Source organism: Poecilia reticulata, linkage group LG5, assembly GCF_000633615.1.
Source record: "Poecilia reticulata strain Guanapo linkage group LG5, Guppy_female_1.0+MT, whole genome shotgun sequence".
NCBI classification, from domain to species: Eukaryota; Metazoa; Chordata; class Actinopteri; order Cyprinodontiformes; family Poeciliidae; genus Poecilia; species Poecilia reticulata.
The window spans coordinates 28,447,686-28,460,342 of record NC_024335.1 but is presented as its reverse complement, the minus strand read 5'-3'; positions in this window follow the sequence as shown (position 1 = coordinate 28,460,342).

Below are 12,657 nucleotides of genomic sequence, written 5' to 3'. Positions count from 1 at the left end.
GTAATGCCCCACCCACACAGCCGGCCCAATCCGCAACAGGTTTAGTTGAGAGTGGCCAAAACAAACAAAGGCAAGACAAGACAGCAGAGCGTCCAAAGCACTGCAGCTCTAAACACAATCAGGTGCCTGAAACAGAAAACCCCAATAATGGTGGATCCAGACAAAAGAAATCATATATCAACTATATATAGAAATCAACTATAAAGGCATCTGCCCCGCCCACCAATCAGCAGTGCCCGGTGCACAGAGTGGGGGAGGGTGGAACACCATCCCACCACATTTGTTTTACTTGACCACTTAGTAATCTTAACATTTTTACTCAGCACCTAAATTTAATTATTATAATATTAGTGCCTCAAAATATTATGGTAAAACTTTAAGGCCACATTGCCCAGCTCTGCTGGCCAGGCCTCAGTTAGTGTAGAACACTTATTAGTGTAGAAGCAGAAGTAGAAGACTGTACTCACCAACAGGACAGGGCTGTATTCATTTATTAACATGGTAAACAATATATGTGAATAGTATCACCATGTACCAAGACGTTGAGGTGATGGTATCTAATTATTACATCACCGAATAGAATTTATGGATTTTTTTTTACATCGCTTCATCAGATGAAGATGCAACAAAACGTTTTTAATATAAATTGTATCACAGAACAGAGTTATCTAACACAGGGAGCAAATAGAAAATAGATGCAGAAAGTACCCAAATAAACAATTCTGAACATAACGAGGCACAGAAACAACATGTCAACACTAAAGGTTGTTTTTGCGGGAAAAAAAAAAAAAAACCAGCCAGGAAGCGTCATGGTCTGATTTGGCTGGACTGGAAAGAAGGCAGCGTTCTATTTTCATAATGAACCATAGAACCTCTATTACATCAGTTTGTCTACATGCTTCTTCCAGTTTGATACCTGTGTCTATTGTTTCCCTGGCTCCTTCTTTTCCAAGTAGGCCAGGCTTATTTAAACATGTTTTCCTGCTAAGGTTCAGCTCAAGAGGCTTATTTATCCTTTTCATTTGGCACATTTCCAGCTAAAGACCCACAGGGAGATGAATATACAGACATCAAATTTGCTCTCCATGCATCATGACTACATTCAGTGATAGTTTTTGCTTCCTCTTGTTTGTCCATTTATCTCTGCCTCATGTTGGATTTTTTGTTTTTTGGGGGTTTAGTTTGCACATCTTCTAAATTCTGCTTCTGACAGGCTCTGCTCAGTTTGCAAAGAGTGAGAACAGCAGTGGAAGACTAACTGGAAAATACAGACCCCCCCCCAAAAAGCAAACAAATATAACATCTGTATCTATCTTTGCACAACCAAAAGAACATTTCTTGCAGTTTTTAGTGATGGGATTTAAAGCCGCACTGTCACTATTTTGAAAACTTCCTTATTTCCACCAATCTATACTGAGCAAGATTTAAATCATTTAAATCTGATCATAGTGGAAGTACCACATTATACTAACTAATTACCACGGACACAGACTGAACGGACACTGTTCAAGCATTGGCTAACAATGCAGGAATGAAAGGAGTCTTTAATTTTTTTTTTATAAAACATGAAAAAAAATGAAAGTAGATAGAGAAAATACAACCAGAAAATTATGTTCTGGTATTATGTGATATATATCTGCCAGTGGATGACCAAACACCTCAATCCTAAAAAGTTATGGACACGCATAGAAGCTATGATAGCTTATCAGTATTTATATCCATTATCCAGCTGATGCTCCCACCATTTTGTTTCAGCAATGAGTTGTTTCACCAGCACTCGGAGCAGATGTACGTGACTGAGAGGAAGATAAACAAAACCTACAAAGTTATTTTACTGTTGTAGACAAAAAAAACAAAACATCTTACATGCAATTTTACACTACTGAAGCACTGCCGAACAAAAGCAAAATAAGGAAAGTCATAAGTACAAACGCAACAAAAACATGAGAAATGCTTCCATGTTCAATATGTTTGAAGATATCCTGCCTGAAAGACAATATACTTTCAACACCAGTGCTGAAATCTGTTAATCTAAAATAACATTTTATTTAATGTAAAAAAAAAAAGTTCTGCAGACTTGAGTTTTGGCTTTAACAAGCCAAATCTAATGAATATTGATCAGGAAGCAAAACTTGTCATGGTTATATGGGTTAGGGTTCTCTTTGAAGTCTTTTTATCATTTTTAGGGCTTTGCATCAAGCAAGTAGAAAATGTGAAAACAACACAAAAGTCTTATACTAACAGCAATGAGTCCATTGCCTTGTGCTACACTTCCTTCTTTATGCAGTTTTTTTTTCCTTCTTGTTTCAATCTCACCTGTACACTATAATATTTAAAAGACTTAATTTTTGTACTACCAAATGAATAAATGTCAATGTGAAGTGAAACGTGAGGAAATTTCACTTTTCACTTCAAAAAGTCAGTAATTCTCACAAACGAAGTGAGAAATACTGACTTATTGTTCTGGAGGGAGCACCACAAAGCATGAGCTTAGGGTGCCACGGTTTAAGGAAGGCAACTTGCATATGGCACCAAAACGGTGCCAAAATGGCGCCATCAGTCAGCAGTTCTGAAATACTCTGCTGATGCCTGATGAGCCTGGTTGCTCATCAGGCATCAGCAACCAGGCAACATTCACATTCTTTGCCACCTGTAGATATGTGAAAGAAACTACGTGTTTCCATAAAATATAAAACTGCACAAATTGAAAACACAAAATAAATTTGCTTCATGGAAAAATGCCAATTTAGAAAAAGCTCATGTTTTATGATGAAAAGATTATGCACTAGAATGAGGTGGGGGTTTTTTTTTTAGCTGTGTCAAAAAAAACCCAGCTAAACGTGACTAGTGCACGTGACTAGTGCGATGGAGCACTAGTCACGTGATCAACATTTTCAGGACGTTGCTATTCCTGAAAATAACAACGAAGACGACAGAAAGTCGTAGGAGGAAGATGTTTTGTTTTGTTTTTTATTTCTTTTTTCAAACAATGTGCCGCTGGCTCCACCAGAGTTCTCACAGCATCACAGTTCACAGAGTCGCAACTACATATTATTGAGGTGGATGCGAAAACATAAATCATCATCTGAATAAGACATCGACGTTTTCTCTGATTGGCTGAGAGATGATGAGCGCTAGCGCCAATACTGAATTATGAATATATATCATGTAGCTGTTTACGTGATTTTTAATGACTTATTATGTAAACAAGCTTGTTCACATGTGATTTAAACTTAATTTATCATTTTATGGAAACAGAACAATTTCAATTTTTTTTTTTTCGAAATTAGCATACTCAAAGATTTCCGCACACTTGTGATGGAAACACCAGCTTGTGATTGGCTGATTCACTACTGGTCTAAAGCAGCTTTTGAAACCGTGTGCCTAATAAAGTGGCGAGTTACCGTATAAAATACAACCTATCACCTCAAACTCTGAAAGGAAATGCAGAGAGAGCAGAAAATAAAACACTTGTTTTGTTCTTAATATAACGAAGTAAATATATTTTTCTAAATTTATAGCTCACCTGAGTACAGTATGTTACAAAGTTTGTTTGCTGCCCTAAACTTTCTTTCCCGTTTAGCAGACACATTGTGGATGCAGATACTTTAAAGTATGTTCCCCTGATAGCCCTAAATAACATCTGGTTAGTCCTGTTAACATTTGTTCCCGGGCTCAAGAGACACCGGGAACAAATGTTGAGCAAAAAAAAAAAAAAAACCCACTTAAACTTCTCCATTCCTGCGACAAAAAAAGCATCTGGCGAAACAAAATGAGCCAATTACAATTCAGAGACATTTGTTCACCTTTTTCCCGACTCGTCCCGCAGAACAGGATGGATGAACGCGCGCGCTCGTGTGTTTTGTCGCGTGCAGCTTTTAGTTGTATGCGACGTCACGACACGACAGAGATGTTACTGATTGGAGGGAAAAGCGGAGTGGCGAGCAACAAAGTCGGTCCAATCCATCATAAAGTTCCATCAAACCTCCGTCCCTCCCTGTTTTTCCTGGCGGTAACAAAAGCACCAGACTCCAGACTTAAAGTATTCACAGCGGAGAGATAAGCTCTTCAGCTCAGCCAGGAAAAAAATAAATAAATAAATAAACAAATAAAAAACTGAAATGATAAACAGCTGCTGGAGGAAAATATAATATTCTTCAACGGACTGAGAGAAAAAGGCTTGTGTTTATGATTTCTTAAAATAACTTTATTCCTGACCTCTCCGTAATCCCCGGAAAGTCTTTCAATTAGAGAATGGCTGAGATTTCCCCGGATTCTTAGCACCATGCTCCTAGACAGACTGAGGAAAGGAGGAGATAATTGGCCAATAAAAATGTAAATAGGATGGTGGAGCAAACCAGCATGTGATGTGGAGACGAGTGTGTTCATGTCTGCGCGCGCGTGTGTGTGTGTGTGTGTGGGAGTATAGGGGGCTGGATGGGATAATCCAGTGTGACAGGTTGTGTTAGTTTTGTTGGATGCTAATTGGATGCTCACAGAGTCCTTTTTCGAAAACACCATAATACAGCGCAGGCGTGATTACTGATGGGAGCTAAATGAGATGACGGCGGTCCAGAGAGGCAGCAGCTTGGATGGAACCGTGACCTCCCGCTCCGCCATGCGACCTTCCACAGACGGTGGCATCCAGGTAAATGGGTCAGCCTGTGTGGAGTGGCATGATTCCATTAGTTTGTCTGGTTAACAGTTTAAAGTGGGGGTCTGGGGGGTTTACACCTGTGATTGGGTTTGACAGTAAGGAACACGAGACTTTAATTTGCATACTGAAATTGTTTAATCAGGTCTGGCTCCAGTGCTGATAAATGACATATTCATTGCAGGGATAAATACTGTACAGCAGAGAGTTGGGAAAGAAAAACAATTTGACGTGATATGATGAAACACATTAATATTGCATTGTGTGTGCATGTGTGTGTGTGTGTGTGTGTGTGTGTGTGTGTGTGTGTGTGTGTGTGTGTGTGTGTGTGTGTGTTGCTCTGGAAAGTTGAGCTCTACTGTAGTCCTGTAGCGCAAACATTCACCCTGGTCCATCTGAATTGGGTTAACTATATAGTTAAACCTGAGCAGTTTTGCAAATGATTCAAATTCCTGTCAAATACGATTAGTCATGTTACCTAGTGATGTTTCTGCAAAAGTCAAAAACATTTTTAATACTGCTGAGTGGTTAGAGGAGGAACCAGATCTCCTTAAGTCAGATCTCACAACAATAACCTGAGAACAGTCTCGTGTTAGTTTGGTGTGCTGGTGTTCTGTCAGTTTCAGCTGGAATGAAACTGACGGAACAGTTTCCATCAGTTTCCATCAGTTTCCGTCACTCTTTTAGCAGTTTTTCAAAACTGTATTAAGTAGAGTTTTTCAAACTTGACACCCTGTCTCAATTAGAGATGCACCGATCCGATATCAATATCTACTTTGGTCCCGACATTGAAAAACATTCCTTGGATGGAAATTGTGACAGAGGCTGCACAGTGGCGCAGTTGGTAGAGCTGTTGCCTTGCAGCAAGAAGGTTCTGGGTTTGATTCCCGGCCCCGGTTTTTCTGCATGGAGTTTGCATGTTCTCCCTGTGCATTCGTGGGTTTCCTGCGGTTTCCTCCCACAGTCCAAAAACATGACTGTTAGGTTAAATTGGTCTGTCTAAAATTGGTTGTTTGTCCTGTGTGTCTCTGTGTTGCCCTGCAACAGACTGGTGACCCAAAATCTGAGTCATAACAGGTCAATTGAATTTCACATTTATTACGAAAAAGAAAAAGTTGCCAAGATTAGATTTAACAGAACTGATTACGGTAGTTTCTGAACGGTAACTGTAACAGTAAAAGTGCTGATCCTTCGTGTTGCTACTAGCATGTGCTAAATCAGTGGTCCCAACCTGTTTATTACAGCGGACCGTCAAGACTTGGACATTTTGTTGCGGCCCGGGAGAGGAAGAGGGGGGATGATAACTTTCAGATAAGGCTTCTGCATGTTGGTGATCCCACTAAATATTGAATATGCCCTATTTGGGTTGTCTTGGCCCTTTTATCACAGTCTGTGGGGTTTTCCCTGACTGGGAACGAGAATACAACCTGTTGAATGTGACAGGTAGCCAATCAGAAAGCGCGGTGACATCAGAACAGAGGGGAATCCCAAACAGCTGACATATGAGCAACTGAGAGTCTGGTGGATATCGGAGATGATATGTGGAAATGTTTATTATTAAATCTAAAAGGTCACTATTATGTTTATTCAGTTAAAAATGTTAACTATGAAAAAACATTCACCTCCAAATCATAGTGCAGCAAATAGAGCGGCTGCTCCCATCGTCTTTCATCCGCCGCCTTTTCTTTTTATTACATCTTTTATCTCTTAAAATGACTCCACAAACTATCACTATTGCTTCTACATCTTCATCCGTGTTTGGTTATTCTAAATTCCMKCTATGTTGGGGGTTTTACTGGATTATCCTCTGGAATCGGGATGTTCGTGACTGGAATGGGTTCGTGTTGCTCCTGCCTTGGACACACGAACCGATCGAACCTGTTGTACTTTTATCAGCTCTGTGGTCACAGAGGTTTGGAGAATCGGCCGACAATTCTTAAATCTTTCCGTCTAAACCAGAAGCTAACGTTTATACTTTCGTGAAAATTTTTTACTCACGATAATGACTAACGGGAGCCCTGAGCTTGTTTCTCTGCAACGAGACAATAACACCCGACGTGTTGCTTGAGCACAGCCTGCTTGGTCTCTACGTGGTGAAGCAGTTTGAAGCTTCATTGCCTCATTATCAGCCGGTCGCCGCATGTTACGCAGAGCGGCTTGTAATGTGGGACTCACCTACTGGTCCAGGATAAATCCATTCTCCTGTCTCTTCTCTGGGCCTTTTCCCCTTTGCAAAGAAACTTTCCAAAGACATTTGATCTGTTTCTTACTCATTTTGCTGCTTGTGGCCTCAATGTTGGCGTGCAAGTAACCAGACTTTCAATGATTCACTTCCTTCTAAAGAGCCCCCTGGTGGTTGAAGAAAAATCCACATATAAACGGTTTGTAGTCTGGAAAATACAGTAAATGGAAAAAAAAAAAAAAAAATCTGAATGCTCTCTGGTATTGTTCAGGGGGCCGGACCAAATGTGGAGGCGGGCCGGATCCGGCCTGCGGGCCGTAGTTTGGGGACTACTGCTGTAGTCAGTCTCAGTTTCTTTAGCATTTACTTTCTATTGGCTGTTATACTACTAATTACACTGAACACATTAAAATTGTTGTTTTTGTGTTTGACCAAGCTTGTGAAAGTACTGGTGCAGAGTCTGTGTTTAAAAATAAAAATAAAAATGGTAAGCCATTTCAGCTTAACTGTCCCACCGTACAATATATTATTAGTCATTGCAGTTGTATTTATTCATTTATTCTTGATGACTTTTTGATCAAATCAAAAGATCTTTTGATTTGAAATCATCTTATGAGTCACTTCATGACTCTTGTTCTCGAAATCAATGTTCCAGCAAAGTCAATGTAAAGATGAAAAAAATGCTGTCAATCAGTGACTCAGTGCAATCGGCTTCATTTCATTGACACAAAATTATTCTAAGACAATTTTAATAATAAACTGTACTTGACTGTGTTGTCTGGTAACCTGGGCCAACTGGAATATATAACTGAACTGAAGTGACTTTTTTTTTAAATAAATTGTCTTGGTATGACATGTATGAGTTGGCGTTATGCAAATACGTTGAACGTTGAAGTTAAATGAACTGAAGTCATTTGATTCATTGCTGATTTCCTGCTTTCACAAGATTAAACATGAATTTCACATAAAACTTTTTTTTTTTATGAATACTTAATGTGAATCTGGAGCAATGCATGCATTTGTTTATTCTAATCTCTGGGAAGAATCCTTTCAAAAGAAATGAAGCAATTCAGTTCTCTTGTGCTGCTGACATCAGTGAGTCCGGCAGTCACAGAATAACAAGCAAAGGGTTCTGTTGGTCTCTGTGAGTTTTCTCCTTTATGAGCTCACGTACGACTTGTGAAATAAGTGTCGACGTCTTTTGTCTGCCTGCGGGATGTCTTCATTAGGAATGTGAGCAGAGCAGGAGCCGTTCCTTCCCTCTCCCAGCTCCTTCTGTCTGTTTTGATGAGAACTGGCGTCTAAATTCCCTCACAACTGGCAGGAACTGACTGTAATCGCTGATTGTCTTGTCAAACCGTACACATTTCCCAGCATGCCACTTTGAAATGCTTCATTGCTGCGGAGGAATACAGAAGTGAGCACACTTTGGAAAAAGGCAGCATTTTATGAAAAACAAAGAGGAGCAGAATAAGGAGATGAAGCTCCTTTTGATCGAAAATGAAATTCTGAAGCCGTGTAGTCCTTCACAGTTCTGAATAGAAAACCTACTTCCAAACGAGAAAGAAACAGTTCGGCTCGCCTCCGTCTTAACTTCCTTAAGACAGTTTATTTTTAGCTGATTGGTCTTACATAGCAACATGTTCAGCACATTCTCAGCTTTATGTTAACAAAAGTTGTTTGCTTTAAGATAAGAAAAATCATGGAAATCAAACGGGTTCCATCTCATAATGGGACACTGCATTGCTCAGTGTTAGAGTCACTATGTTTCTTAAATCAGTCGTCCTGATTTCAGGTCTCAGCACCAGCCCACTGCATGGCTCTGCCACATTGACCACAATGATGCATTTTTCTCTTCCTTAAGTCAATAACCAATTCTTTTGTGTTGTTGATGTTTATGAGCAAACCATCGACTCTGCGCTGCTCCACCCTGTCTCTGAACTCGAAGGTGTAACCGGTGTAGCAGAGCTGCCCTGTGAAGAACCGGTGCTGAGAGCGGGCATAGAGGAGATGTGGGAGTCCACTCTGACCCTCTGAGTGTGATCTGTCAGAAAATACAGGATCCAGCTGATGCTGGACCGTGGAAGACCCGGCTCTGTCTGTTTGCAGACGCCCCTCCTTACTGTGATGGAGAGGGTAATGTGAAAAGGTGATAGGTTCTGGTTTGAACTCAAAGCAGGAAAAGAAGATGCTCAGCTCCTTCCCCAGTGAAACATTGACCTCAGCTGAATCCCTGCTGCCTGGTATTCATCCTCCTCAGGTGGTCTTCTTTTCCTCCTGTCCTCCAAAAGCTTCTGCACTTTTCTTGTCATCCAGGTCTCCCTAAAATGTCCGTCCTCAATGTCAACATCAGCACAGAACCCGATATAGAGCAACACCACTGCTGTGCAGTTCCTGCAGCTGCTGAGAGGAATCGTTTGGCCATGTTGTAATAGTTCAGGTGATTTTGGGGCCACGGTTTCTAAGGGATGAGTATACAGGAATCAGAAGCAGGGATAAATGGTCAAAGAAACCAGGATGTGTTACTCTGTTAGGGGTTTGGCCATATGACCTTGTCCTTCCCAGGTGGGACAGTAACGTTGGTGCTTTGGGAGGACTACTTTTAGCTCAACCCGGTTAAAGTCCCCTTCTATGTCACAAACTGCCTCTGGGTAATTGCTCTCTTGTTTACTGATAGTTCCATACAATGTACTGTTAGCATCCATGCTATGTACACAGCAGTGATAAGCACAACAGTTAGCTTTCTCTGGAGGTTTTTGGGCCTGGATTAAATCTTCAGAGGTTCCAGGTAAGTGAAGCAGCAGCTGGTTTATGAGCATCAATGAATAATAATTCGACCCTCAGTGATAGACTGATGATCCTTGACTGAAACTTAACCCTAACCCTATGACCTATGACCTATACCTTACCCTTAACTAGCATTGGTATGCATATCTCCTGCTAAATTAGTCATTTTTACTGGATAGTGTGCTTCTCTAACCTGGAGTGTACAGTGATGCTCAAAGTTTTTCATACTCTTCACATGTTTTATTTCAGTGTATATGTTTTTGTTTTTGCCGACAAGTTTCGGTTGACTAGAAGTAATATCAATGGAATCTGGAATCTAGTTGTAAGAGTGAATCTACAGAGGATAGATTCAGTTCTCAGGCTTGGAACTGAAAGATTTGGAGCTTTTTACTGGAGAGAAATCATAGAAATATCAGCAAAAACCTGGAAAAAGATGCAATTTTGATAAAAGTTTGAATAACGCCAACACATTTTTTTCTCATTGATTATGGAGAACGTTATACATATTTCAAACCCGCCATTGTTTAGCATATAAAATGTAAAAAAATAATAATTTAAAAATTTCTTAAAGTTGCTATTTTTTTCTGCATTATTTTATTATCTTTTGCGAGATGCCTGTGGTTCTGAGAATCACTGACTGAGGTGTTAAATTACTATGCATAAAACATCAAGCATAATTTTCTTTACACTTCCAAAATTTGCACTACTCTGTGTTGATTTATCTCAATATCCTAATTAAATTCAATGAAGTCTGTAGTTGTGACATTAAAAAGGCTAAAAAGATCAATATGTTTGGAAGGCAAAGCCGTACATCCCTGTTTTTTTTGGGGCGGGGGGGTTGGGGAGGGCTGCCCACCTGACATACAAAAAAGATGATTATTTAAGTGGGAGGACCTCACACAAGTTCTCACCATCATTAAATCCTGTGGATAGTTTTCTATGGACACCAATGAATGGAGACACACACAGCCTGAGGGCATTGTCAGGAGGATATCAGTGTGTGGACAGTGTTAATCTCTCCATCTTCTCCTCGCTCTACAATTTTTAGATCTCTCGTTCGGGCAGGTTCACCAGACCCCTGAGAAAAGTCTAACCTCGGCATGAACCCACAGCTCACCTCAAATATGACAGCTTACACTTCCCTCTCATCTCCCTGCTCTGCTTTCACTCTGACACACACTCACACACAGATGCTCACACTCATCTCAGTTTCCCTCTCATCTCGACACACACACACACACACACACACATCCACAGGAAAGTTTGTGTCTGTTCATTTCCTTCCTCGCTCTCATTCCCACACATACGCATACGCACACACACATGCACACACACACGCACAGAGCGGAGCCCCACTTTGATTATGAAGGAAAAAAGGAGGTCTTACAGGGAAGAAAGAGCTACAGAAATGTAAGATGTGTCACGGTGACCTTTGATGGCGGTGAGAGAGGGAGCAGCCAGAAAACGGCTGCCTCTCACTCCGGCTCCGTGTCTCCTTCCTGATACCCCCTGAAATATTTGGACAGAGACATGTCAGTTTCACGATATAAGATGAAAAGAAATAATTGAGATGAAAGCCATTCTAAATTTATCACAGCTGCTTATGTACTCCAGGTGCAAGCTGTCGCCGAGCAACAAACTGAAATTTTCACCGTTGATGTTTATCATAGGCCTAATTTAAATGTTTTAGGCGTCCAGGACAGACAGTGTTTCTGTAACTTTATATGTTGTGCAGATGTTCGATTCTGGATATTTTTGGTATCGATCTGATACCATTAAATACACGACGCGTATCGCCGATACTGATACAGATACTTTTTATCTCAGTTTCATAAATCATCAATCTTCTGACCTTTTAGGTGTTTTTGTTGTTTTTCCTTTGGTTTATTTTGTTCAAACCTGGGCAGAAATTGAACAAAGCTTATCTGTATTTACAAAATACTTTAAGACGGCATTAACAAGATTTTCAACATTGTGTTTCTGCTTTATTGCATTGGTACCGTTATCTATTGCAAAAGTTGTGGATAATTCAGATACCCCACTGATTATGGTTATTGGTCTTTTGACATTTTTTTCAAATCCTCTTTAGACCTTCAATACACTTCAATCTACTAAAATGTTGGATTTTTATATCTTTAGTTTAGTTATTTCCAAACAAACAAGTAGGCTTGTCACGGTAACAAATTTCGCTGGACGATAAATTGTCCTGGAAGTTATTACGATGAACAATAATATTGTTGTTTTGAGACCATTTTCAAGTAATGTAACGATAATGGCATAAGAATACATTCTCTAAGATCAATAACAACATCAACCGTTTATACTGCAGTAATTTAGGATGAGTATCAGCAGTGACTGACTGCTTTAGTGCTAGTCTCTACTCTACTACTGAAATATAACCACATATGTCCTCCATGTTTGGAGTGACTGTGAGGTATATTAAATTCAACAGATACTTCCTCCAATACCAATGTTTCATGTAAATTTTAAAGATTTCTTTTTCTCTCAAGTCCCTTTATAATCCAACATTTTAAAGCCCTTAGGAGACTTTTCTCCATATTGGGCAGAAGACAGAGAGCAATGAGATTTCTTCTGTTAAGTACTTTTCCCTTGATGCCAGACGGCCAGACTGAAGCACGTATTGGAATAAAACAAACGGAGATGTAAGAAGTTTCCCTTTTGAAAATCAAAAAGAAAAGTGCAGCATCTTTCTTTTCAGGAAAATGTCTCTTTTGCTTCATCTGTGACTTATCGTAACACTGTCTTCTCTCTGTCTTAAATTAAGACCAGAATCCACTGTAGCTAATATGATATGAAATCATTTATAAGCATGCTAAAATATTTCTCTTTAAACTTGCAGGAACATTTTTTTTACATATTTTGTTAAAACCGTCAGCATATGTGAGACAGGTTGACAGATAATCTGTGGACAGATTGACCTCCTCTCTATGAGGGGCCGTTTAGGAAAAATCTATGTTAAGTCTCTCACACACTACAAGAAACTCACGCACACTCAAAAAAACATCACGCACAC